The sequence below is a fragment of the Tympanuchus pallidicinctus genome, unplaced genomic scaffold (assembly GCF_026119805.1).
Source record: "Tympanuchus pallidicinctus isolate F22 unplaced genomic scaffold, pur_lepc_1.0 scaffold1, whole genome shotgun sequence".
Lineage (NCBI taxonomy): Eukaryota > Metazoa > Chordata > Aves > Galliformes > Phasianidae > Tympanuchus > Tympanuchus pallidicinctus.
In genome coordinates, this window is record NW_026294618.1 from 84,954,157 (window position 1) to 84,980,708 (window position 26,552).

The following is a 26,552-nucleotide window of genomic DNA, read 5'->3' on the forward strand; positions in this document are numbered from 1 at the left end:
GATGTTTAACTTTTTTTTTTTGCCTGCAAAAATCAAAGAGGAAAATATATTCTTGAAATGCTGTATTATATTGCAGAAATAAGCTGTATAAAGAAGAAATAATGACATTATTCCAACATTATTGACATATACATATACAATAATGACATTATTCCATATGTTAGAATTTCTCTGACATAAATCCATGCTAGAAAGTCAGAGATGCTTATTTTTTTGGATCTTGAGAAGACCTAATATACATGACCCTATTTTTGGTTACCATGTACAAGTTCAGGTATCTTTTCAATCTCTGAGTGAGAGAATAAGATTTTGAAATCTTTTGGTTGTTTCTGGCCTCTAACTGTAAGAAGAACAAGACAAGAATAACATTTACATGGTATTTGAAAAAGAATAGGATTATATCATGCTGTCAGCTTTGCCAGCTTTATTTACCTAACTCTTCAGCTAATACCACCGATATCTCATTTGGACTATTTATTTGGTAAACTAGGATTTAGGCAAGTGTTGATGGCAGGAGTAACTTAAATTTAACTTATTTAATTTATCTCTACACAGTGAAAAGAAATTCCTCTTTAACAAAAGCCCATCTTCAGCCTTCTTTTCTCATTCTCAGTGATATCTTACCACAGCTGTAGTAATGTACTTATTGGTGAGGCACAAACAAGACTAAGGAGTGAATTGATCTCACTTTGCTTTGCTTTCTAAATGCTGCGTTTATCGGTTCTGGCTATTGTTCTGGCTAATTCTAAAATTTGGTCAAAATAATAGGTGTCTTCCCAAAGCTGTTCATCCCATCATAGGAATACTTAGCTGAAAAACTTAATGCTAATCATTCAGTTAGCTAAGGCTAAGTGAGATGAACCTCACCCTACTAAATAGGGTAGAATTTCATCCTCTGCATAAGTAGGCTTTAAATTTATATATATAGACTTTTCTAAATAGTATTAGAGTAAATTGAGATGGTGTTTAGGAAAAATGTGGAAGAGGACATTGGGAAGGTGGAGTTACTGAAGGCCTTTTTCTCTTCACTCTTTAATGTTAAGACTAACCCTTGTGAATCCCAGATCCTGGAGACAAGAGTGAGTGTCTGGGGAAAGGAAAATTTCCCCTTCATCAAAGAGTATCTAGTCAAAGGCTGTCTTGGCAAACTTGATGCACAAAAATCCATGGACCCCAGTGGGATGTACTCACCAGTGCTGAGGGAGCTAGCAGAAGTGATTGCCATGCTGGGATGTACTCACCAGTGCTGAGGGAGCTAGCAGAAGTGATTGCCATGCCACTCTCCTATGATCTTTGAAAGTTCATAGAGATCAGGAGAGGTGCCTGGGGACTGGAGGAAAGCCAGTGTTGCTTCTGTTTTCAAAGAGTGAAAAGGAGAAGCTGGGAAACTGCACACTAGTCAACTTCATCTCCATCCCCAGGAAGGTAATGGAACAGCTTATTTTGAATGTTATCTTCAAGCAAGCGAAAGAAAATAAGGTTATGAAGAATAGTCAACATGGGTTCTCCAAGGGGAAATCATGCTTGACCAACCTGGTCACCTTCTATGATCTCATGACCGTCTGGGTGGATGAGGGGAGAACAGTGGATGTTGTGTACCTTGACCTCAGCAAGGTGTTTACACCATCTCCCAGAACATCTTCATAGATAAGCTTAAGTAGTGTGGGATAGACGAGTGGGCAGAGAGGTAGACTGAGAACTGGCTGACTGTCAGACCTCAGAGGGCTGTGATTAATGGCACAGAGTCTAGCTGGAGGCCTGTAGCTACCAGTGTTCTCCAGGGATTGGTACTGTGTCCAGCCTTGTTCAAAATCTTAATCTGTGACCAGATGAAGGGATAAAATGTACCCTCAGCAAGTTTGCTGATGATATGAAGCTGAGAGGAGTGACTGACATACCAGAAGGCTGTGCTCCCGTTCAACAAGAACTGGACAAGCTGGAGAGTTGGACAGAGAGGAACCTTATGAGGTTCAATGAGGGCAAATATAGAGTCCTACACATGGGGAGGAATAACTGCACTGATCAGTAGGGGATGACCTGCTGGAGATGAGCTCTGCAGAGAGGGACTTGATGTTCTGGCAGACAACAGGTTGTCCGTGAGCCAGTAGTGTGCCCTTGTGGCAAAAAAGGCCAGTGGTATCCTGAGGTGCATTAAATAAATCATGGCCAACAGGTCAAGGGAGGCAATTCTTTTCCTCTGCTCTACCCTGGTGTGGTCAAATCTGGGGTAATGTGTCCAGTTCTGTGCTTGCAGTTTAAGAAAGACAGGGAACATCTAAAGAGTTCAGCAGAAGCGATGAGGGGCCTGGAGCCCTCTCCCTTATTAGGAAAGGCTGAGAGACTGGAACTGTTCAGTCTGGAGAAGGTAAGATCTTATAAATACTTATAAATATCTAGTGGGTGGGAGTTAAGTGGATGGTCCAGGCTCTTTTCAGCATTGCCTACCGACAGAACAAGGGGCAATAGGTACAAACAGGAGCATAAGAAGTTTCATACAAACATGAAGGAAAGAAAATTACTGTGAAGGTGACAGAACACTGGAACAGGCTGCCCAGAGAGGCTGTGGAGTCCCCTTCTCTGGAGATATCCAAAACCTGCCTTTTCCGTCACCTACCTGGAGAGCTTGCTTCAGTGGGGGAGCTGAAGTAGATGGGACTCTCCAGAGGGTCCCTTCAAACCTTTATAGTTATGTGATTCTGCAGTTCTCATATTCAAAAATAGCCTGTGAGTCATTACAGTATATTATGCATTCTAAGAAACCCTCGTTCTCCCAGCTATTAAAAATAGTAAGATCATTATTGTCTGAAACTGCAATCATCTGTTGCAATTTCTATGTTATGTGGGAGATTCATTCCTGTTCAACAGCTTTCTGAGTCATTTACTTTACTGTGTTACAAAGTGGGATACAAGCCAGCAACATGAACAACAAAAAATAATGATAGTGGGTACAAACCTATCGGGAGCACACCTTCAGCTCAAATATTTACTCTACGTAATGCTTTTGGTCCTGTAATGCACAAAGAAGTTTTTGTCCAGAGAGTCAATAGAAATTGTGGAGAATCAGTTCATATTTTGTTATGAAAGCATTGATACTAGCCAGAGCACAAAAATGCCCAAGTGTCAGTCCTGATTATGCAAACATTAACTCAGAACAAAGATTTTGCTTTTATAGCTGTATTTTTTTAAAAAAGTTCACTGTTTCTCAGAAAGAAGGGAAGATCCCAAATCCAGTTACAGTCCTAAACATGCTTTGACACTGTTTTCCCTATTGTCTTGGCTGTGCTTTTAAGTTGAACCTGTTAGCCAGGAATTACTGAACCCCCCAAAAATGCCATTAAGTGCAGTAGAGTTCTACAGTCAGAATTGCAGCTGTAGTATTAATAGAGTTGATACGTTCTCATTTTGAAGATATGAAAATTACAGTTATAACATGGTTTAGTTAGTTATAAAATGATTGAATTAGAAAAGATTAATTATGAAATCCTGCAGTGCTGACTTGACAAACATGCTGCTTCAGTCCCTGTTTCAGACTAGCACAGAGGCAAAAATTTTTTCCCCAGAAAATCTGAATTCTCAGTTGGAAATGTCTGGACCTTGCTCATTTGATTGTCAAATGGCTGTAAGACAAAATAGCTTGTCCTAAATGAAGTAGACTCATTTTGTTAAATTTTTTTTTTTTTTTTAAACATCTCTCTACCCCATTTTATGCTTGGGACAAGATGAGGTTCCTTCTTCCATGGGCCTCCATGTCTGACAGATGAAGTAGCAATAGGGTTCCTTGGCACTGCATGACTTGTGCTTGACTTGTTTGCAGAACTCCAGTCCCCTCTGTTTTATGTTGCCAGCAGACTGTGCTGGCTCTTCAGATGTCTTAAATGGAACAATGCATTATTCATATGCCATAATATGAATTCATGGTCCTTCCGCAAAGGAAATTGCTTCTACCTACTTCTAAGACTTCTCCCATTCAAGAAAATTAAATGAAGGACTCAGAGATGTTTTTAATTGCTTACAACTCAGTTAGAAACTTCTAAGAATGAGTTTCTTTTTGTAATGTAACTTGAGAGCCCATTCATTGAATGTAATTATGCTGTATGATGGATTGGGAAATATAAGTGGAGAGCTAAATAAGATGGAGATGACAAAATAATGGTAATAAAAATAATAGTGCTGGGGTTATGCACTACTTCCTTACAGTGTACCATACTGTCACTGTGAATACTAATGTAGCCTTCTGGCTTCCTTCTGTAGTATTCATTTAGCAAACAACATGCACTGTCTCTCTTCTGGACCTTAATGTAAAAATGACCTGGCTGTGTGTCTGGGAGCTCTTTGGAGAAGTGGAAGTGAGAAGGCATTTTGTCCTGTCTGTGGTCTGATCACAAAACTACGTCCTTGTGGTTGATGTGTTACTCTTCTCCTCTGTGAGAGGGGATGGTAGCTCTCAGTCATGGAGTCTAGCCATGCCTCTGTGCTTTGCCTGTCCAGGGACTGAGTTTAGGTACAAGATGAAGCTTCCAAGAGATGTGAAGGACACCAGCCATAGACTTGTATGTGGAACACTATGGTGACCCAGATAAGCCACTGCAGTTGTTTACCAGTAAGGAAACCTCTAAGATGTTTTTCAATAGCAGCATTAGAAAAGGCTTTTATAGATTCTTTAACACTAAGCAAACACATTTTATCAATCACATGAATGAATGTGTTTGCCTGTCTAAATGGCACTGTGGTAGCAGGGCTGTTCCTGTTAATCTGTAACTAGTAGGCTGGCAGGAGAATTGCCCTGCCACCTTAGTTGTGCTCACTGGGGCAGAGGAAGAGAATAACCCCTACATTCAAAGAAAATAACCAATGGGGGTGGCTGGGATATAGCTTCAAAAAGAGAAGAGAAGCACTTCTGAACGTGGAGATATGTGCCTTATTGGCAAACATTTTCTTTTTGGTGTGCTGACTTTCACTGTAACTTAAGTAACCAGACTACATGTGCTTTCCAGACTCCCTGGTTTGTCTAGTGAGATGAATCCAGCCTTTCCCACTCTTCTGTTTCTCTTTTCCCACCCTCTTCCAGATGTGCAGGCCTGTATAAAACAGCATGATTCCAATTATAATGATACTTTCCCATTCACTATTCATCCAGTTCTTTCTTGATGTGAAAATGAAATGTGACCCAAAATAACCCAGATGAGGAGGGGGAGGGTGGTGACTCTATCATTACGTACATGCAATTTATTTTTCCAGTGTTTTTTTTTAATTTTTTTAATTTCCTTTCAAGTATTAAAACAAAACAAAAACCCACAAACAGCAAGGACAAACAATTGGATGTATGCAGGAGGCTCCTATTCAAACCAATGGCATCTGAGGACAGGAATTATCATCTAGATGGAACAAATGAGCAAGACGCTGATACATAATGGTTACTAATTAATAAAAACAAAATTGAGACCCATAACGATGAGACTCAGAAAAATGACTTTTGCAAACAATACCAGTATTCTTGCTTGGAAGATAGAGATGAATAATAAATATGAAGCTCAGGACCTCTGAAACTAAGTAAATTTAATTTACTTTAACCTTTTCAAGAATCATAGAAACACGGAGTAGTATAGAATAATTTAAAAGTGATTATTATAATATTTGTCTCACTTTTAATACTGAATCAGAGTTTGTAATGCTTTTCTATTTTCTATGCTGAATGTGTGGTGACTTATGGGCTAAACACACAGTATCCAGGGGGATGTTGAAGTGAGGAATGTGTTTCAGTGCTGAGCCTTTCAGAAAGAGCAACTGTTAAAGAGTGAGTCTGGAAGAAGGTTAAATGAAAATACAAGGGTTATGAAAGTAAGGCCAGAAAAGGCCTGAAAGAAGATCATCCTGTTTCTGTACCTCAGGAGGTTCTGGACATAAGGCTACAAGAGTAAAGTCTGGTTAAACAAAACTGTCAAGTTTCCATCAGGTTCAAAAATGTGTTGAGTTTAAATATTCTAGATACTTTGGTGTCATTCTTCTTTCTACTCCATAAACTGCTAAGGTTTTTAATGATTGCACCTGGTCTCACTAATGCATGAAGTACTTCTGAGAAATAGAATCTAATCACTGTGTCCTTCCAGGAACATGCAGGGTATAGCAACGGTGGGAGCTGAGGATGCTTTTCTCTCTTAGAAGAGTTTCAACATCTTTTAGAGTCAGGCTCTAAGTTATTTAGTGAGCCCCCAGTATGGGAAGGACATGGAGCTCTTGGAGCAGGTCCAGAGGAGGGCTACTAAGATGATCAGAGGCTGGAGCACCTCTCTTATGAGGAAAGGTTGAGGGAACTGGGCTTGTTTAACTTGGAAAAGAGAAGGCACCAGGGAGACCTCATTGTGGCCTTCCAGTAGTTGAAGGGAGCTTATAAACAGGAGAGGGAACAGCTGTTTACGAGGGTGGATAGTGATAGGACAATGGTTTTAAACTGAGACAGGGGAGGCTTAAGTTAAATATTAGGAAGCGATTTTTCACTCAGAGGGTGGTGATGCACTGGAACAGGTTGCCCAAGGAGGTTGTGGATGCCCCATCCCTGGAGGCATTCAAGGCCAGGTTGGTTGTGGCTCTGGGCAGCCTGGTCTAGTGGTTGGCAACCCTGCGCATAGCAGGGGGGTTGAAACTTGATCATTGTGGTCCTTTTCAACCCAGGCCATTCTATGATTCTATGATAGGATTCTATCCTTTTTAATTATAGAATCATAGTGTTATTAAGATAACACTTTAGGATTCTGCTACTCCCATTCCCATGGAAACTGCAATCAAACTGCCAAAAATGGGACATGATGCTTTAAACTAATCACTTTTCATTGGAGGAAGGCTTTTTTTTTCTTTTTTCTTATTTTTTTTAGAGCTGTTTCCATGGGATCAGAACCATTACTGGTTGCTTAATTTTAAACAATTAGGTGTACAGGCTCTTTAAACAATTAGGTGCTCAGCTCTTTCAAATGTGACTCTTTTCTACTAGGCTTCTACAGGAGAACTTGTGAGCCTGATTCTTCTGCTGTCCCACTGAGTGTTAAGCCATTAGAAACTTGTGAGCTGACTACAGTTTTACCAGTTTGAAATCAGCATCCAAGAAACAAATATTGAACTACCTTGTGGGATGAAAACGATATATGTTCCCTCTTTCATTCATGCTTCTGATTATCTTAACTTCTGCAAATGACACAGATGGGGATTAAAAGATGTAAATTATATTTTAACAGCGGCTGTAAATGCATTAATTTGGAGAGAGAGAGAAAGGAAAGATAACAAAATGTTTTTCTTTTTTCTCCATCTGCAATGCTTCTCTGATGAAAGATGCAACTAGTCACAATAAAATGAAATGACCTTTTTGGCTTTTTGTTCATAGTTCTGTGATGTAGTAATATTTACTACTTTGAGGACATTATGACCAGGCATGTCAAATTTCTTGAAATTCTATTTTCACTTTTCTGAAATGGGCAGCTAAGCCAGAAAAAAAAGAAGTAAAGTCTCCAAAAGACAGGGGATTGGGATTATGGCTAGAAAACACTGTTTTTCATTTGTTTGTTTTTTTAATGTCTAGCACTTTGGCTGGGGGCTGTTCAGCTCAAATAGTGAATGATTTTTCAGGATTCCCAGCTCAGGATCTGGGGCACCAACACTCTGCCCACCTGAGGACTCCCTACCTCTGCCCATGCCCAGGGCTCCACCTCAGCCCCAGTCCTGTCAGCTACTCCCCAGTGAGGCTGCAGCAGGATCAGGCTCCAGATCCCCATAATCCTGCCTGGCTATGGGATCCACTGAGCCAGGCCCATATCCTAGCTTGATCTTGGCTTGTCCCAAGGGAGGTGCTCTTGGCTGGGGTGGCAGAACATGAGACAGGTTCAAAGGACACCTGTGGGGAGCTGCTTACCCACATGGTGACTCAAGGGGTGGACGTTTGCGGTTGGCTTACAAAGCTTTTCATCTCCAGCTGTTCTAATATGGAAAGATACATTCTGTAGCTTCCGAAAGTGATCTCAAATTGAACGCAGTGCCGTCATGTCTGTCTGGCTTCTCATCTCACCTGTCTTCAGTGTGGGGAAGTGAGCAGCCTTGAACCCTGTGCTCTCTCTGTTTCAGCTGGCAGTTGAATTTGAAACTTGGAGTGTTTTAATTACTTGTGCTTTGATAGTATTTATGCTCTGTCATACAGATACCTATAGGGATTTTTTTGAGATCAGTTGAGGAAGGCGGAGAGCATGTAATTCTTTATAGACTTCAGCTGAGAAAAGGTCTCCTCGCTCTTTTTTTAATCTTTCTTTTTCCATGTGCTAGTCAGTAATGTTGAGGGCAGTGAATTTAGCTTTCTCCCCACTGTGGTGGAGAATCTGGAAGGATATTAAAGTCTTAGAATCAAAGAATCACTCAGGTTGGAAAAAACCTTAAAGATCATTGAGTCCAACCACGACCTAACCATACTATCCTAACTAACAACTTTCTGCTAAGTCATGTCCCTGAGCATAATATCCAAACAGTTTTTAAACGCATCCAGGAATAGTGACTCAACCACCTCCCTTGGGAGCCTATTCCAGTGCTTAACAACCCTTTCTGTAAAGAAGTGTTCCCTGATATCCAACCTAAACTTACCCTGGTGCAACTTGAGGCCATTTCCCCTCACCTGTCACCAGTGAGAAGTGGCCAACCCCTCTCTCGCTGTAAGCAACTTTCAGATATTGGAAGAGAGCAATAAGGTCTCCTTTCAACCTCCTTTTCTGCAGACTAAACAGCCCTAATTCCTTCAGTCTCTCCTCATAGGGCATATTCTCCAAGCTCTTCACAAGCCTTGTTATCCTTCTTTGGACCTGCTCCAGCACCTCAATGTCCTTTTTATACTGAGGTGCCCAAAACTGAACACAGCACTCGAGGTGAGGCCTCACCAATGCTGAGTATAGGGACAGGATTACTTTCCTACTCCTGCTTACCACACCATTCCTGATACAAGCCAGGACGCCATTGGCCTTCTTGGCTACCTGGTCACACTTCTGGCTCATATTGAGCCAACTGTCCATCAGTACACCAAGGTCCCTTTCCATCAGGCAGCTTTCCTGCCACTCCTCCCCAAGCCTCTAGGGTTACCTGAGATTGTTGTTACCAAAATGCGGGACCTGACACTCGGCCCTATTGAAACTCATAGTTTGCCTTGGCAATCAATCCAGTCTATCCAGGTCCCTCTGTAGCGCCCTTCTCCCCTCAGGCAGATCAACACTCCCTCCCAAGTTGGTGTCATCTGCAAACATAGTGAGGGTGCACTCAGTACCCTCATCAAAATAATTAATAAAGATACTAAATATAAGTGGCCTCAGTACTGAACCCTGGGGGACACCACTCATGACCGTCTTTTGAATATACTCGTGATGTGAGAAAAATTTACCATGTGTATTGCTCATGGAAACAGGGTTGCTTGGTTGTCATTTGGCAGAGCTGTATAACATCATTCCTCTAGTCTTATGTGATGAACATCAAGGGTCTACTACATGCTTCATAACTCTCATAATTTCTTATGAAGTATATAGGATGTGCTAAATAATAGAATGGCTTTCATTTAATGTTGCAATTCAATATTGAATTATGCAGACAATCTTTTTACCTATGTGTATTTGTGACAAAACCACAACTCAATTATTATACATTCCAGTTTCTTTTTAAAACAGATATGTTTGTCATTTTTTAATACCTTTCAGTATATCTTGTTTAGAGCAGCCTTTGTTACACTACAAAGATGAGAGTTGCTTCTGAAATCAGGATTAAATCATCTTGTCCATCTGTACGTATTTGTCTCAAGTAGATAAGAGTCTTCTGTTAAATCAGCTAATTATCTGACAATTTTCATCAGAGAGGCCCACAGATTTGTTTTAAAAACTTGATGACATATCTGCAATTTTCAAATTTTCTGTCGCTAGTATCACTTCTGTCACTAAAATCCACCTGAGGGTGCTGAGGGAACTGGCAGAGGTGATAACCAAGCCACTTTCCACTATCCATCAGTGTTCCTGATTGACCAGAGAGGCCCCAAAGGGTTAGAGGCTTGCCAATGTGACTCTCGTATACAAAGATCTGGGGAACTACAGGCCTGTCAATCAGTCTGACCTCAGCACCATATAAGGTTGTGGAGCAGATTATCTTGAAAGAGATCACGTGGCATCTGTATAGGACAACTAGGGGATCAGGTCTGGACAGCATGTATTCATGAAAGGCAGGTCCTGCTTGAGCAACCTGAACTTCTCTGATTGAGTGACCTCGTGGATGAGGGAAATGCTGCTGTCTTAGTCTGCTTAGACTTCAGCAAAGCACTTGACACTGTCTCACATATTATTCTTCTGTAGAAGCTGGCAGCCCATGGCTTGGACAGATACACTCTGTAGTAGGTAAAAAACTTGCTGGATGGTTGGAACCAAAAGGTGGTGGTGAATGGAATTAAATTCAGCTGGTGACTGGTCACAGGTGGTGTTGCCTAGGGATTGGTATTGGGGGCTAATGCTGTTCAACATCTTTATTGGTGATCTGGATGAGGAGGAGATTAGAGTGTACCCTCTGTAAGTTTGCAAACGACGCCAAGTTGGCAGGAAGAATTGATCTGCCTGAGGGTAAAAAGGCCCTACAGAAAGATTGGGACAGGCTGGATATCTGGGCTGAGGCCAATAGGACAAGCTTCAACAAGACCAAATGCAGGGTCCTGCACTTTGGCCACAAAACCCCCTGGCAACACTACAGGCTTGGGGCAGAGTGGTTGGAAGACAGTATAGAGGAAAAGAACTTGGGTGTGTTGGTCAATGCTCAGCTGAACAGTCTGTTCAGGTGGCCAAGAAGGCCAATGACATCCTGGCTCATATCAGAAATAGTGTTACCAGCAGGAGCAGTGATCATCCTTCTGTATTCAGCTCTGTCTGGTGGGGGTGCACTTTGAATACTGCGTTCAGTTTTAGGCTCCTGACTACAAGATAGACATTGAGGCCCTACTAGAGCATGTCCAGAGAAGCCAATGAGGGGTCTGGAGCACTTATAAGGAGCAGCTGAGGGAACTGGGATTGCTTAGTCTGGAGAAGGGAGGCTCTCTAGAACTGCTTGAAGTGAAGTTGTGATGAGGTGGGGATCAGCCTTTAATCTCTTGTAACTAGCAGTAAGTCTAGAGGGAATGGCCTCAAGTTGCTCTAGGGGAGATTCATGTTGGATGTTAGGAAATACTTCTTCTCTGAAAGAGTGGTCCGGTGTAGGAATGGGTTGCCCAGGAAAGTGGTGAAATCACTGACTGTGGAGGTGTTCAAGAAAGATATTGTACCCAGGGACATGGTTTAGCAGGAAATACTGGTGATATGTGGACAGTTAGACTAAATGATCTTAGAGGTCTTCTCCAACTTTGGTGATTCTGTGATTTAAAAATGGATTCTGAGTGAGTTTCTTAGGAGAAAAAGAACATTTTTTGTTGTGCTTTCCAAGCTGTTCACAAGGTGCTCAAATGATGTAGAATGATAAGAAGATTATCCCAGTTTCTGTGGCCTGGAAGGCTCCTGTTTGATGGCATAGAGCAAAGAACCAGGAACTTTCTTGTGTTCTGCTTTCCATTTTCAGGACAGATTTAATTATTACATAGTCCTGTGTGGGGCTGATGGACTTGATGATCCTTATGGGTCCTTTCCAACTCAGGATATTTTACTTCTTTAAGTTGTGTGGTGGACCTCCTTACAGTTACAGCTGAAATTAGTTTTAATTTCAGGCTGACTCCTATCTTAATTAGCATTCAGCACGTTTCTACCTGAGTTGATTTATATGAGGAAAAAATTCCTTCTGCTATCTCATTTTTTGTGGAATAGGCATCAATCATTTCAAAAGTGGTAAGAAACTGAAAGAACAAAAGCTTAGAGGTGACTCTATGTAACTTCTTAAAGTGTGATTCTTGGTGTGAATGACTTGTTTGTATTCATTTTCAGACCTGCACCTGTAGTTTTATAACTTCATCACCAGTCAGCTTTGTTAGAGTACTGTTGAACCAGACTGTAGAAGTGCCATTTGCTAAAGTTCAAATGTGAATTTATAATTCTCTGATTTTTTTGATAGCTATTTAAATAACAGCAGACCTTAATTTGATGAAGTAATTTTTGTAAATTGTTTAACTTTACCTTCAATAAAAGGCATAAACAGTAACAGCAACAACAAAAAAAATCTTGTTTTCACAGGAAATTACAAAATTTCAAGGAATTTAAGAGAATCTGGGAGGATGATAGTCACTGGTAGAATAGCAGGGACTGTATTAGAGGAAAAATAATGGAGATCAGCTGTGCTTAGAAGAACTACATAAAGAAAATGAAGCCATTGGCCTGAACCACTGATTAATCACCTGAGGAAAGGACTGAGTCAGTTGGGAGCACAGGTGAAGGTAATTCAGCTGTGAATTCACCTAGACCCCCGCATTTAAGGGCTGACTGCCACTAGGGAACGGTCTCTTTCTGGATGTCTCTTTGTGGAGTCTTTCTTGCAAATCTGGATCTTTGGATATAGGTGAGTGTTCATTCCACTTTTGTTTCTTTTCCCTCTTTCACCATGATAATCTTTCTAGCTGTAATACCAACTGTAACAGTGTAACAGAAGCTGCTATTTTTTTTTTTTTTTCCTGTTGCTTTGTTCTGCTTTTATGCTGCTGAGAGGCCACTGAGAATCCAGCTGAGAAACTTCTGCATAAACTGCAGCCCTGTGGCAAATATTTGTCTTTATTGAGCCATGTGAAATGATCTTCCAAGTTGTTCTGGATAGAATAAGTTGTCTTTTTAGGGATTGGATGTCAGTGGGATGCAATTAGTAGAGTCACTGGAGTGTCTATGATCTGAGAAAGGAATGCAGAAATATAAAAATTCCCAGTTAGTAATCAGGAGCAAAGCTTACCTATGCTCTGTATTTTCAGTGCTCTAGGCCATTAGGTTCTCTATACCGTGTATCTTTCCCACAGAAAATATGCAGGATAAGTCTTTAAATGTTGAATGATTAAGTTTACAGTAAAATCTTGGCTAAACTCACTTTAAGGTAGATTAGAGCTATTCTAGAAGCTTATCTCACTTTTTCTTTTCTTTTTGGCATCATTGCTAAAATTAGTTTATAAAGCAGTTTATGATATTTAGTTTTATGGGTTTGCTTTCTCCTTATTTATTTTTTTTTCATACAAGCTGTAATGGGTAAAATTTGAATGATAAATCTAGATAGTTGGGTTTCCTAAGCTATTGTATTGATACAGGTATAGAAAAAGGTAATTTACCTTAAACACATTTTAAAAACTTTTTGGATGTTAGTTTTGGTTGAGCTCCTTCAGTGAAATTCTGTGCTGAAAAGGCCACTTAATGCTTATTTTTTATTTCCGTCTTTAAAGAAAAAGAAATACAGGAGATAAACAAAACAAGAGTTTATTCTTAAGCTAGGGAATAAAAAGTTATCTTGCTTGACTTTTGTTTCAGCCCTTTCTGAATTTTAAAAGCTCAAATAACTTTATTTTCCATTTGTAGCTCTGTTTTTTGTCTCTTGGTCTTCAGCCTATGACTATTTATTTCTACCTGCAAATGGGCATTTTCTGGAATTCTCAGACTTCTGTTTGTGTAAGTCTGGCTCCACAGATGAGTTTTGTGAGTGGAAGGTCCCTGCAGATCTCCTAACTAATTCTTTGAATGTAAAGCTTTTATTTACATTAGTAGATTTCTCTTCCATATGATTATAAGTAAAATAAGCTGAGAGTTCCAATGTTTATTGAAAGGTAGACACCTATAACATAAATTATGTAGAAACTCAGTTTCTGCATAAGTGAGAATTTCTCCGTTTCTTCTTCCCAAAAGATCAGAAGGATCTTTAGTTCTAGATCTTGATTATTAAAGGCAAGAAGCAATGCAGCGAAAAACTTCACTGGTGTCTTTGTGTGATGTATCCTAGCAGTTGGTACAACCCATCACTTCTGGAACTAATGTATGAATAGCTAAGTGTGACTTGGTTCAGTAGAGTATGTGTAAAGAGATGTCTAAATATAAATGTAGTACTTCAGAGTCAGTTACTGTCAGTCAAATCAATTTAGATCTTAAAGTATATGAATCTATTTTTGACATTGAAAAATGAGAGCAGTTACTGAGATTTTAGCTACTGTGAGATGCACTTTTTAAGAAATGCTGTGGCTATTTATCCATGCTGTAGTAGTCTGTGATAGAAGTTGATGTGACTGTCCTGAGATTTGTATTTCTATATTTAATTTGTGTATATACACCCATATGCATAAGACATTTTTCTGGTCTAAAAAAGAAAGGCCTGTAGTGGAGAGTGCTATCTATTGCCATGTTCAAAGCTGACAGGGGATTTTAAGCAGCTGACATTTGCCTTCACATGTGGGAATTTCCTTCTTCAGCTGTACACAGCGGTTGAGAGATCTCATATGCATTAGCATATACTGTATCCCTTTTGTCTTGTTTGTTTTAGTGCCCCAATGAGCAGCCTGAGTTGGACATTTGACTACGTTTTATTAATGCTATGGGGTTCTTTTTGTATGACAATCTGATAACTTTAAACATGAAATGATCCTGATCTTATAATAAAAACTACTGATATTTAGTATGAGGAGGAGAATGGGAAAAAGAGCATAGAAGACAGAACAGTGTATAACTGCTTTTTTTTCTTGATGAATTTTCTCTTAAACATTGATTGTGCATTATATGCTCTACCATCATATCAGGCTGGCATATAGGATGGGGTGAAAGGCAGGAGAAAGATTGTTCTACAAGTAGTGAATGAGTATACTGTTATTTGGAAAAAGGAAAAATAAGTTTTAGCATACCTACTGGAGGTTTTTGCCCTAGAGAAATGCCTCAGCGTGATTTCATTGTATCATAAAGGAAATTTATCTATGCTAGTTTCAGTGTTTACTATGACATCTCTAATAACTATAAAAGCTTTGTTGCATGAGCAGTTATTGACCTGTATGCTCCAACCACAAGACCGTAGCCAATGAATTGACCATAACATAGTTGCTTCAGCAAGCAGCCAGATATCATCTAAAATGAAAATGTTTAGCTGTGGTTTTTTTTTTTTTTTTTTTTTTTTTTTTTTTCTTTTTTTTTTTAAATCCAGAGAAGCTGCAGCCCTTCAGAGCGAATCATCTGAACCTTTCAGTCTCTCTGCAGACTAGTTAGAGCAATTGTCTGGAAGAATTTACAATAGTTGAGAGAAATACATTCAAAACATACTTAAATATCTGGCATCCCATATCAAGAATAAAAACAAATTTGAAGAGGCCTTAAGTGGCACCACACTCAAGCATGACTACTTTAACACTAGCTTTGTGCTCCTTTGTGGGCCACATTACCAGAAGGTGTATTTGGTGTCAAAGGAAAAGCCTGTCTTATTCCTTTACGGCTTCAAATATTGCGATGGGGTGAAAGAGAGTGTCCAACTGATGCAGGGTGTGGTAGCTCAAAAAAACAATTTTTCATGTTAGAAATTCAAAGTAGGATGATACATTACTCTGTGTATAATACAGAAAGATTAGGGAATATGGACTTTTCCACTGCTTCCTTAGCTAAGCGTTTTTTTTCAGTGTAGCATTGCATTTTCCCGTAGTTCTTCAGCTTTCTACTGGGCCCTGCGTTATCAATTGCTACGTGGCACTTTCTCCAGATGGACAGGTCAACTTTTATCATTATGTATTTTCAGCTTTATGAGAATAGAAATGCATGTGAGTGTAAGAATGCAAAACAAAGGAGCACTGTTTAAAGAGCTGATGGAGTCTATGCACACTTTTTTTTCCTAAGTGCTTCACATCAAAAAACATCTGCTGGTGGTGTCTAAGGAAACATAGTTGGTTTCTCTCTATCCTGTTCCATCTGGTTAAATTGTTGTGTTGTAACTGTGGCCTGTCCTTAAACTGGAAAAAAAAAACATGGCCAGGAGGCTTCATGAGAGCTGGTGTCTGAAGACTTAGTATGAGTAATTTCTGAAGCATTCTCTGGAGATGTCCATCTCTTTCCATTGCCTGTAGTAGGAATTAGAGGATGACGATGCTTCTAACTTAGGGCCACCATTAGGTGTACAGTGTTAGATAAGCTGAGTTGAAGCATGTACTAGGTTCTCAACACAGCTTCTTTAGTGTTTTTTTCTTATATTTTTCTATCATTTTTCCCTTCTTGGTCTTTCCTATGACACTTTCTGTCCCCCATGCTGTCTCACTTGCTGACTTTTTTCTCGTTAGTCTAGCCCAAGTAAGATTCCTTAAGAGAAGTACATATGAAGGTGCAGAGAAGATGGTGATGTTCAACCACTCTCATAATAAATATGAGCATATTGTGCTTCTGGAGCGCTTTTTCTCCAGAGCTGAGAGCAAAAAAAAAAGGCAGAAGGTACATGCCAAAAAGGGAAATCTCTATGTAAAATAGGTACCTATTTCCTCACCAAAGAATGAAAGTCCAAGAGATGTGTAACAAAACTTTGTAATCAAACATTGCGCCATAAATTTCCAACAGAGCAAGACTCCAGGCTTGAAGTCACAGGGAGTGTTTCCATGTGGTGTGGCACCAACTTCAAATTTCAGTTTTTGTTCCACTGCTGTGTAATGAAAAATGAAATCTGTTTTTTTGCTAAGACAGCTTAGGGGGACAAGCATCTGATTTTTCTGGAACTTTGGCTGCTATTGTTGCCTTGCCTAGATTCCCTCTGAGGAACTCACCTTTCTCTCTTCCCCACTGTGTCTGCAAATTATTCAGGTGTATATTCTTGATATATGTTCGTATTTTCTAATGATTATACCTAATCATTAGGTATAGAGATGTAATAATTACAAGATGCCACTGATTGAATGTAGTATTGTTTAAGACTCACCTTCAGCAGAATATAAGGCATTTGAGCAGTTGATCCAGTCTTTGTATTTCCTTTCACCTCCCTACCCTTTTTAGCTATCTTCTGTTGGAAAAGTGATAAGGTTTGAGGAACAGCAGAAACATAGAATGGTATGGGTCAAGAGATTTCCTGGGAAGTGAGAATTTTTTGTTTTTAGGGGAGAAAGACCAAATTTTCTTGACTTGCCTTGGTTCAGGATAGAAATTACACATATTTCAGTTTAGGAGGAGCTTTCACAAGCAGCAAACAGAAATAATGTAGGGCACGTTTTTTTGGTAAACAGAGAGTCCAAGGAACTTCAGTCACAAAATAGGGTTTTTTTTAAAATGTAAAATGTATTCATGCTCATGCTGCAAATGCTGCTCTCTCATCGTTTCCTCACTTCACATGAAAAGTTGTAGAAATGTAGACTTGAAGCAGTTTTTACACAGTTCGTCATAAAAGAGAGCCTCAGTTAATTTATCACACGAACATCTTCGTCTGCAAGGACTCATCAGTTTCATACCAACAGCATTAATTGTAATTCTCAGCACAGTGTGTAAAGGTAAATTATGGATTTATCTGTGTGTACTGCTGCTGCTTGCTTCATCTTGAGAGGGGAAAAAAAAACCCTAATATTTTGCTCTCTCTGTCTCTGCAGCTTTTGGCAAGGGTCTGAGCTTCCTGCAAGCACTGAAGGTATCATCTCTCAAAGGGCCTAGGGAAAGATTTATAAAAATAGAGAGATGGAGGTAAAAACTCTCTCTCTCCTTCTCTCCCCCTCCCATTTACAGGGCACTTTTCCAGTGGTGTGCCAGGAACGAAACTGTTTTCTGTCTGCACTGCCTATATAGTCTTACTTGCTCAGTATGTCTGTGCCCAAGTCCTCAGCTTGATTGGCACAGCTCTTCTTATGTCCGTGGAGCTATTCCACTTGGGGTGAGAAGATGCCGATACAACTTCTAGTGTAATTCATAGGCTTTCTGGCATGCTGAATGCAGACAGAAGCACTGTGCTGATCTGCGAACTCTTTGGTGAGGTGAACTGACCACGCAGCTATGAGGCTGTGCAGATGGGAGTTTTGGAGAAGAGCTGTGCTGTTTTTATAGGATCCGAGTTGTAGCTGTTGTTCTGCATTCACTTCAAGGATGGAAATCTAGGCTACTGCGATAGAGTTAAATCATATTTTAGGAGTATGATAGTATGAGTTTACACCTTCTCTTAATTTGCTTAACCCTTTCTTATCTCTCCTGGAAACTAATCTTGATTTTCTTTTCATTTGTACATTTGTGCAAGAGTTTCTGCCAGATGGGGACTTGACCCATTACTCATGTAATTGAGGAGTGAGCTTAAAAAAATATACAATTTCTACACCTTAATCATACTAGGGACCACAAAATTACACCCAATACATTTATAAGCCAGTCACATGTGAGGGAAGGTCTGGAAGTATTGAGCAAACTGAAATCACTTGCTGAGTGTTTAGAGAAATTCTTCCACTTTTTAGGTGGAATGTGGCAACTGTTAAACAGTACATGGCAACCACAGAGACAGTCTGGGACAGGATGGGAAACAGGAATACAATATTCTTGTGGGAACTGCGGGGGAAATAGAGAGACAGAATGCCCTGTAACATACTCCAGGATCTGTTTGTGCAGAGGAATGCACAATTGGAGTGTTGGGGGATGGAAGAGAGGAATAGGAAAAATACACTTCCCCTCCATGAAATGGATATTATTTAAAAACAATAGCTGAGAATTTCTCAAATTACAGAAAAATATGATGCAGAAGAATACAGAGACAAACACAGAAGTGGAGGAAAGACAGAACAAGAGAGAGCTCTCAAAATCAGCTAAATAGTTTTGGTAATTTCAAGACTACAGGAGAAATATTTATTCTAATCTGTGAGGCTTCTTGATACTATCTAATTAAAAAATACGTGGAAGAGAATTTTGCAAAAATTGCTATCAAAGAACATAAAACAGTGGGGATTTCCACAGGGGGACTTCCTAAGCTGAACTTTAAGTAGGACGTTTCCCCCCCCCCCTTTTTGAAACTGTTGCTTTATGCTTGCAGTTATTTTGAAGGACAGATGTTATTTTTGAGCCCACTAGCCCATAACTAAGGGCAAGTTCAAAAGAATTGTGCTCCTACTTTTATCCAAGGATATGTGACGACCTTTCAAAATCTTTCAGTGTACCTTTTTAAAAAAAATGGAGCCCAAAGTGTCTGGCCTTACGTTATGGATATTGAGCACTTCCAAAAAAAACCAGAGCCTTCTTTAGCTTTTAGATTAGGCACTACTTACAAGCAGCAGAGCATGTGAAATTTGTTATTTGCTCCAAATGTCAAAAAGATGCCACACAACCTCTCTAATATGCTCTAGGCTACACCTCATCTGATATTGTAAATCACAGATATGGTTTGTTGCTGCTTAATTTTCACATTTGCTGTGTTCCCAAGGGCTTAACATGTGAGTTTGAGTACTACTGCTAGCTGTTGAAATCCTTCCAGTTTAACTGGAGGGTACTCCATGAGTTACCAGCCCGGATCTGATGGTGGTATCCTGTCATGCGCTTGTCCTTTCTGATAGCAGTGGAGTATTTTGGTTTTGGTTGTTCTATTTTGGAAATAAATTTAAATTATATTTAATGGATTTAACATTAATGAATTCAAGTTCTGGACTGAATTTAACATTAGATTTAACTTAGGATTTTTGGGAGTGTAGCTCTTGCTGATGTTAGAAATTGGTGTATTTAGTGTATTTAGTGAACCTGCTCTGGAGAGGTTATGTTTGAAGAATCTTGATCTGTGTGGCTGAGCTTCTGAGTCCTTGTCTACTTCAATGAGCACAGGAATTTGCTCATATAGCTCAGGCCCTAATTTCGCAACCAGGACTCTGTTTCATTTTTCCATAATACAGCATGTCAGCAGAAACATAACACAGTCGAAGGATCTTGGCTCTGAGGCTCCTACGCTTTCTCTGGACAATAGTTTTTCCTTAGAAACCAATAAGTTATAGACTAGAGACTGCTCCATTTAAAATTATCTTGGTCTTTTGGCTAGAAGGATTTAATATACGAGATTACTAAAGCTTGTTATGGATGAGGAAGGGAGTGAGGACAGTTGAAACTTACGAGAAGGCTTTGCTTGCAGCAGAAAAGCATAGTAACCACTTTAAAAATATCTTTGCTAGTGTTTTTATTTTAAAAATGGAAAAAGTGAGTCAGCACTGAAAGCTCTGCATTCACTGCTATGTCCAAACTCAGCTGCTCTGGAGACTCTTGTTGTTCCCTCCCCCCACCCATGCTGTTGGCACAACAGAATATAGCTGCTTCCAATATAGCAGTGTGCAGTCACTACCTTAGCACAGGCTCTAACAATGATCCCAAGGGGTTTGCTGCTGCAGGATTATTATTATTATTTCTTTTTTTCCTGGGCTTCAAGCAGTGGTGACCTTTGGGCACAAATAAAGAGGAGAAAATGCTGGAACCCTTTTCAGGAGACGAATGTTATCTGCAAGATTTCCTCTGGACCACTGGGACAAGGGAGTGATGCTCTTGGAGTGTGGTTCCAGAACCAAGAAACTAAATGGATTTTCATGTACACTTGTCCTCCAGAGGGTAATGCATTCTTATGGCAACTCTGGAGATACCTACAGAAAGAAACCTTTCCAAATTTTGTAACTCCCTCTCCATGTTATTATTTCTAGTTCTGTGCTGTATTTTGCATTGTGGTAAGAAAAAGAATTAGGTGTATTAGAAGCTCTAGCAGTTATTGGGTATATAGGAAATAAATAAGAGTGGATTGTTTTCTATTACAAGTAGATACCATTCTGTGGTCACAAACATATGTGTAGACACATGGAACACTGTCTTCTGTCTGCTCATGCAGAAAGTTTCCTTTTTTTTTTTTTTTTTTCCTCTAAGAAAAAGCTATCTTGGATATTTTTTCTTCAGTGTCTCTGGTGGGTCCCAGCCTGATGGAGTTTTCAGTGCACACTGCAAGCCTAAGCATAATACACTCGTGCAGTGAAAGAGGTGTGTTGCATAAGAGGCCTTTGAGGCTTGCACAGCATGGGGCTGCAGTGCAAACTGTCTGCGGGGTGAATAAAAACCCTCTCAGAGTTTAGGATTAGCAATGATTCTTGTCAGGGGCTCTTGATTTGAGAGAAGAGAAGGAAATTTGTTTTAGCAACTTTTATCAGCTATATAAACCACAGCTAGAAAGTCTGATGTGTATCTAGTCATCAGCATGCCTGATCTGTGTTGGATAAAAGGGTGATGAGCTCCAGTTATGTGGCCCTCACTCTGTTCTGTGGCTTGCTGCTTCACTGCAGCCAGAGAACTAGCAGGGCTATTTGCATATAAATCCCGAGCACTTGGCAACTTTTGCTGCAACATGAGAGAAAGGGAAAGAAATGTAAATTCCCCAGAAATTAGTTTGTTTCAGCCACACTACAGAAGATTTAGCTTACCCATTCCATGGCAAGCAATCACAGCAATCACTGCTTTCTGTCTGCAGCTTCTCTACTTTGGCCAGAGCCCACTATCTGGAAGACTCTGAAATTCTTGGATGAGGAAGGTGGTTGCAGTTCAGCTGCTCAGGAACAGAGAGATTCACTTTGTGCAGAGTAGGAGAGAGCTTTCCTGGAGGTCAGTCTAGGGCTCCTGCATGTTTCAAGTCCAGTTTCAAAGCATAAAGCGGAATTAAAAAGGGGATTTACAAGGAGGACAGTAAAATAGCAAAATAGAATCAATTGGTTTGGAAAGGAACTTTAAAGGTCATCTGGTACAACTCCCTTGCAATGATCAGGAGTGCTTACAGGTAGATCAGGTTGCTCAGAGCCTTTTTCAGCCTGACCTTGAGTGCCTCCAGGGACAGAGTTCTCGCCACCTTTCCGGGCAACATACGGTGCTTGATCGTAAAAGCTTCTTCTTTATGCTCAGTCTAAACCTCCCCTCTTTTAGTTTGAAACCATTTCCTAGCATCCTGTTACAACAAAACCTATTGGGAAGTTTGTCCACTTCTCCCTTACAGCTCCTCTTTCAGATAGTAAAAGGCTGATCTCAGGTCTCCCCAGAGCCATCCGTTCTCCAGGGTGACCAGCCTCAGCTTTTTCAGCCTGCTCTCATAGGAGAGGTGTTCCATCCCTTGGATCATTTCTGTGGCCCCTCTCTCATGCTCCAACAGGTCCATGTCTCTCCTGTACTGAGGACTCTACATTTGGATGCAGTACTCCAGGTGAGATCTTGCCTGCACAGAGGAGAAGGGCAGGATCACCTCCCTCAACCTGCATGATCACCATACCATATTTTTTTCTTAAAATTTTGTACCTCTGAACTGCAGAAAGTGGTTACATGAAGACATTAGTAGGGGAATAGGAATGTCAGCTCCTGATATGCAGTGCTTGCTTTTGGGAAGTCTGCAATTTAGCTAGAAAGTCCTGCAAAATGTTGCCTACTGCAGATTCCAGCCTTGTCTGTCAAACTTACTGGTCACTTCTGGACTACTGTTTTTTATGAACACATCTTGTGTAAAAAGATTTCTTAATTAGTGCCTGATTTTTGTTCGATATGTATGAAGGGAAATTAGTGGTGCTAAGAGTATCCTCCATAGGACTGCCACTATCCTGCTCTGTAGTTTGGTTAGAGTTGCAGTTAGAAGTGCAAAACTTTTATCAGACAAACCATCTTCAAAATGTGCTTTCTTCCTAAAAGAAAGGCCTACACACCAGCCTTTTATGGCATGGTGTACTTGTAGTTTTATGGTTTGTATCATGAATGAACTGATGACAAAACACAGTGCAGAGGCATTTGATAAGAATGCAAAGCCACTGGGTATGGAGAGAAAGGTGCTGAGAACCTGCTTGGTTTTCCATTCTTGCACAAGAGAGGGAAAAGAGGGACTTCTCCGAGTGTCTGGGAATGTGTAACCTCAGGGAAGGGCTTTCCCTCAACTGTTGCAGAGCCAGAGCTCTCACATACATCTTGGGCCTCATACAGCCTTCTGTAGAGAGGTGGAACAGCAGTGGGACAGGGGATGAGTTGTGGCAAATGACCACTTGAAGCTTTCCGGAGTCTGGTGGGTCCACTGGTTCTCCAAAGCAAAACGCATACAAGCCTCACTGGTGCTCCAGCTTGCTATCTTCAACTCTCACTAGCACTGCAAATGGCATATGTCCAGAATGATGGGGGCTGCTATGTAATTCTTGTCTTTGTCATCTGGGGACATGATTACATATTTTGCACCTTTGTCTGCCCCTCCTTTACTTGGCACAATTGTGTATCCCAGGGCTGTTTCTAACACTGCAAACTCACTATGGCCTTGGTCAGCAACTGTTCTTTTCTGAATCCATCTGCTTTATTGAATTCCAGTGCCTGGAGGAACATCCGGACCAATAGTAGAAATGAGGCTGTTATCTCACAAATCTGAAGGATTAGGAAAGATTGCATGTTTTGCCAGTAAAAAGGCAGACTGAAGTAATTATTAATGGGAACTATGACACAGAATATTTCAGTAAATCAAAATAATGTTTTCTATGAAGTTGTTACAAGAAGAATATTTAAAGTTTTAAAATCTATGGCTTTCCATTGAAAATACAGTTTGTAGTTGAGTCTATGATAGTGGTTGATTCTTTACAGCCTTGATATTTTATTTAGAACTCAAACATTCCTAACACTGCATGACGCTTATTTATTTATGTGTGCAAAGCACGTGGAATGATGCTGTGCATAAGCTGTTAGCAACAGAATGATTTGTCCAAACTATTAGGATCAACTAATTCATCGAAGATTTCTTCCCCAACATCAGGTATCTTCCTCATCTGCCATGTGAGTGTATGTATTCAGGAGTTTCAGGGCACTTTCAGGATTCCAGTTGTCAAGTTATGGAAAGCTTACCTAATTTTTGTTGTTTATATAAAGCAAAGCTTTACATATTGTACTTGTAGGGATCTCTCCCAGATGAGCAGTATTCCAGCTCCTCTCAAATGGAGGAAGGATTTGAAGTCGTTCGGGAATATGATCGAGAGCAAAAAGGCAAAATCTGGGATGGAAAATGTGCAGAAGAACCTCTGCAAAGCAGAGCCTAAAGATATCTAGACTCTGGAGTGTAATTACAGATTTCTCTTTTAATTTTCCAGTATTTTTAGCAAATATTGGCAAAACAAAGTATTCAAATTATCTATCTCAACCCATTAAACTGCCACCCATACTGAGGATAATGCTGTCCTACTATTGCCAGGGGGACAAAACATTCTTAAAGATATTTTAAAAAACAAGATTTTTTTTTAAAGCAGGATTTCTTTTGAACAAAATATCTCTCAAAGTTCTGTTATCACGACTGTGAAAAGGATGATAGAATAAAGGTTCTCCTAAAAAAGCCACAAGAAAGCATGCATCTCTAGATAAGGCACTTTGATTACTTTGCATATGCAGGCAGATCTGCAGCCTGCTGTTGTTAGGGGGGCATAAATGACGCAAACTGTAAGCCATAAATGTCTGTTGCTGTGAAAGAGTGGGTGCAGTTCTTGGTGAGCTGCGGTGTGATATTTCCATCTGATACTTAGGGCCAGCCAATAGCAGCAGGTGATGTGAGGCCAAAGAGCACAGCGTGTTCCAGCTGCACCTGAGGCGTGTTCTCAGTGGCACACTTACTGCACACTGCACAGCGAGCCTCTCATTGCTTCATTGCTGAATTTGGTGCATTCAAACCAAAAGTACCTTCCTTTTGTCTAGATCTTCAGCGAGGAGGCACTGGTTCCTGACAGGGATGATCTGCAGCACTGTAAATAGTTCTCAGATGTGTTAGCGTTGATTCTTCCCTAGGAAATGTGTACATGTATCTTTTTCTTTCATTTGCATTCAGAAGTTGTTCTTTCTGCCAGATTTTGCTCCCTGCCCTCTGTGGTAATTACCACAGATAGGCATTTTGTACTTTGCCACTCTATGTTTTTCTCTGCTCAATTTAGAAAATCACCTCTTCCTTGATCAGACAATGAGTAATGTGTCTTGCACTACATGAAATGCCAAGAGGAACTGGCGTTTTTGTTCCCTTTATGGAAAAAGAGAAAGTGTGAGAAATGTTATCTCAGGGGGGGCAAGAGATGCACCTATCCACATTGTTTTTACTGCTTTTTTAGCAGTTTAGCAGTTTGGTTTAGGAATGAGACTTCATTGCTGCAAATGAAGGAACCATATCTAATGTCTTTTTGTTGTGTTCATTGTCCATGTTTGAGAAACTGGACAGAATTGTTTTAACAAGGGTGATGTTATAGTTTGGCCTTATGGTGCTGGTGTGCACAGCTTACCTCACAGGTTCCCAAAGGCAGTGAGTAGCACAGAGCTTGTTTTACATGTGTACCTGGAAATCCCAAGGTAACCTTCAGTGAGAGCTTTCTGTGGAATGAGCAGTCTGGAAAGGAGTCATCTGCCACTGAGTCCAAGCAGAGGTGGTTCAGGGATTTCAGCTGGTGAAAACGGCAGTGTAAATAAGAGCTTTCTATCTCCAAGAAGCAGGCAAAGAATAGACCAAAATTGTTTTGCTTACCTACTCCAGTATAACCTGGCTTTTGCATGTTTTTGCTAAATATAAATATAAGACTGGTTCTTGTCTCTCTTTTCTTGTCTGGTTGGGTTTTCTTCCTCTCCAAAATGCATTTGTGGTTTTATGTTCCCAAGAAGCCTATCAGTAGGAAGAAATGTGGCCTATGTGGCTGTATCTCAATTTTGCAGAACACTGAATATGAAAATAGGAAACTGGTTAGGATTTGTTTTTTGATTTATGTTAGGACTAGATGTTGTCATATAATCATTGCTGCCCACTGAGCCTGCTGATGTGCCATACAGTCAGAAGATCTCTTCAGTTCTATGAGTTTGCATTGCTTTAGGCTGTAGGTGCTTATAAGCTGCAGCAAGTATGACCCATGTCTTCAGGAATTTCTCATCTAGATGGCTATAACATCCTCTGGATGTTGTGGGTTTCATTTTCCTTTCAGTTTTAGTGGTTATGTTGGTTTGTTACAAAGTTCTTTTCCCAGTGATGCTGAATACTTTTGCAAACTGAGCAATAGGAGAATCTAATGTCTGTATTTAATTTATATTCCCTAACTCTATGTTAATGTACATACCTTTAAATCTCAACTGTATGGCTGAACAACTGAGTGAAAAAACCTAAGTGCAACTCTCAACTTCTGACACATTGAGAGAATTATTTTGTCTGTGATACGTAAGGAGTATAACCACATTTCCGCAGAATACCCAGTTTTGGACTCTAAAGTAAATCAAGTTTGTGCCCAAAATATCTCAGGTGTAGGTGTTAAAATAATTAGGATCTAATTTGATATAATTTCTTTGGATATAAACTTTTTTTTTTTTGGACATCATATACCAGCAGAATTTGGATCTACACATTGTTTGCACAGTACAAATTATAAGTAATTAAAGACAATCTGTTCTAATTGGCACATAAAAGGAAAGTATATATATATATATTTCAAGTCCTTTCCCTAAATAGAATTTTGTGACTCACAAAGAGAAAGTGAAAATTAATTATCAAACTGTTTTTTTGTCTATATACTTCTAATGTATGAAATCTGCAGACTTGTGCCAGGAGAAGGGAGTGTAAAACTTAGCAGGAAGGTGCAAAGCTGGAATGAGCTTTACGTCTTAACTTGCACACACTTCTGTACTATTGTCAGT

General features: G+C 40.0%; 1 long non-coding RNA gene across 1 annotated transcript in view; it reads left to right on the plus strand.

The window, feature by feature from the left end:
- Positions 1–26,552, plus strand: part of LOC128089317 (uncharacterized) — a 287,883-nt gene that overhangs the window by 116,141 nt on the left and 145,190 nt on the right. Inside the window, exon 13 of the long non-coding RNA XR_008210480.1 lies at positions 12,198–12,519. This is a non-coding gene — a long non-coding RNA (uncharacterized LOC128089317). The remainder of the gene's footprint in view (positions 1–12,197; positions 12,520–26,552) is intronic.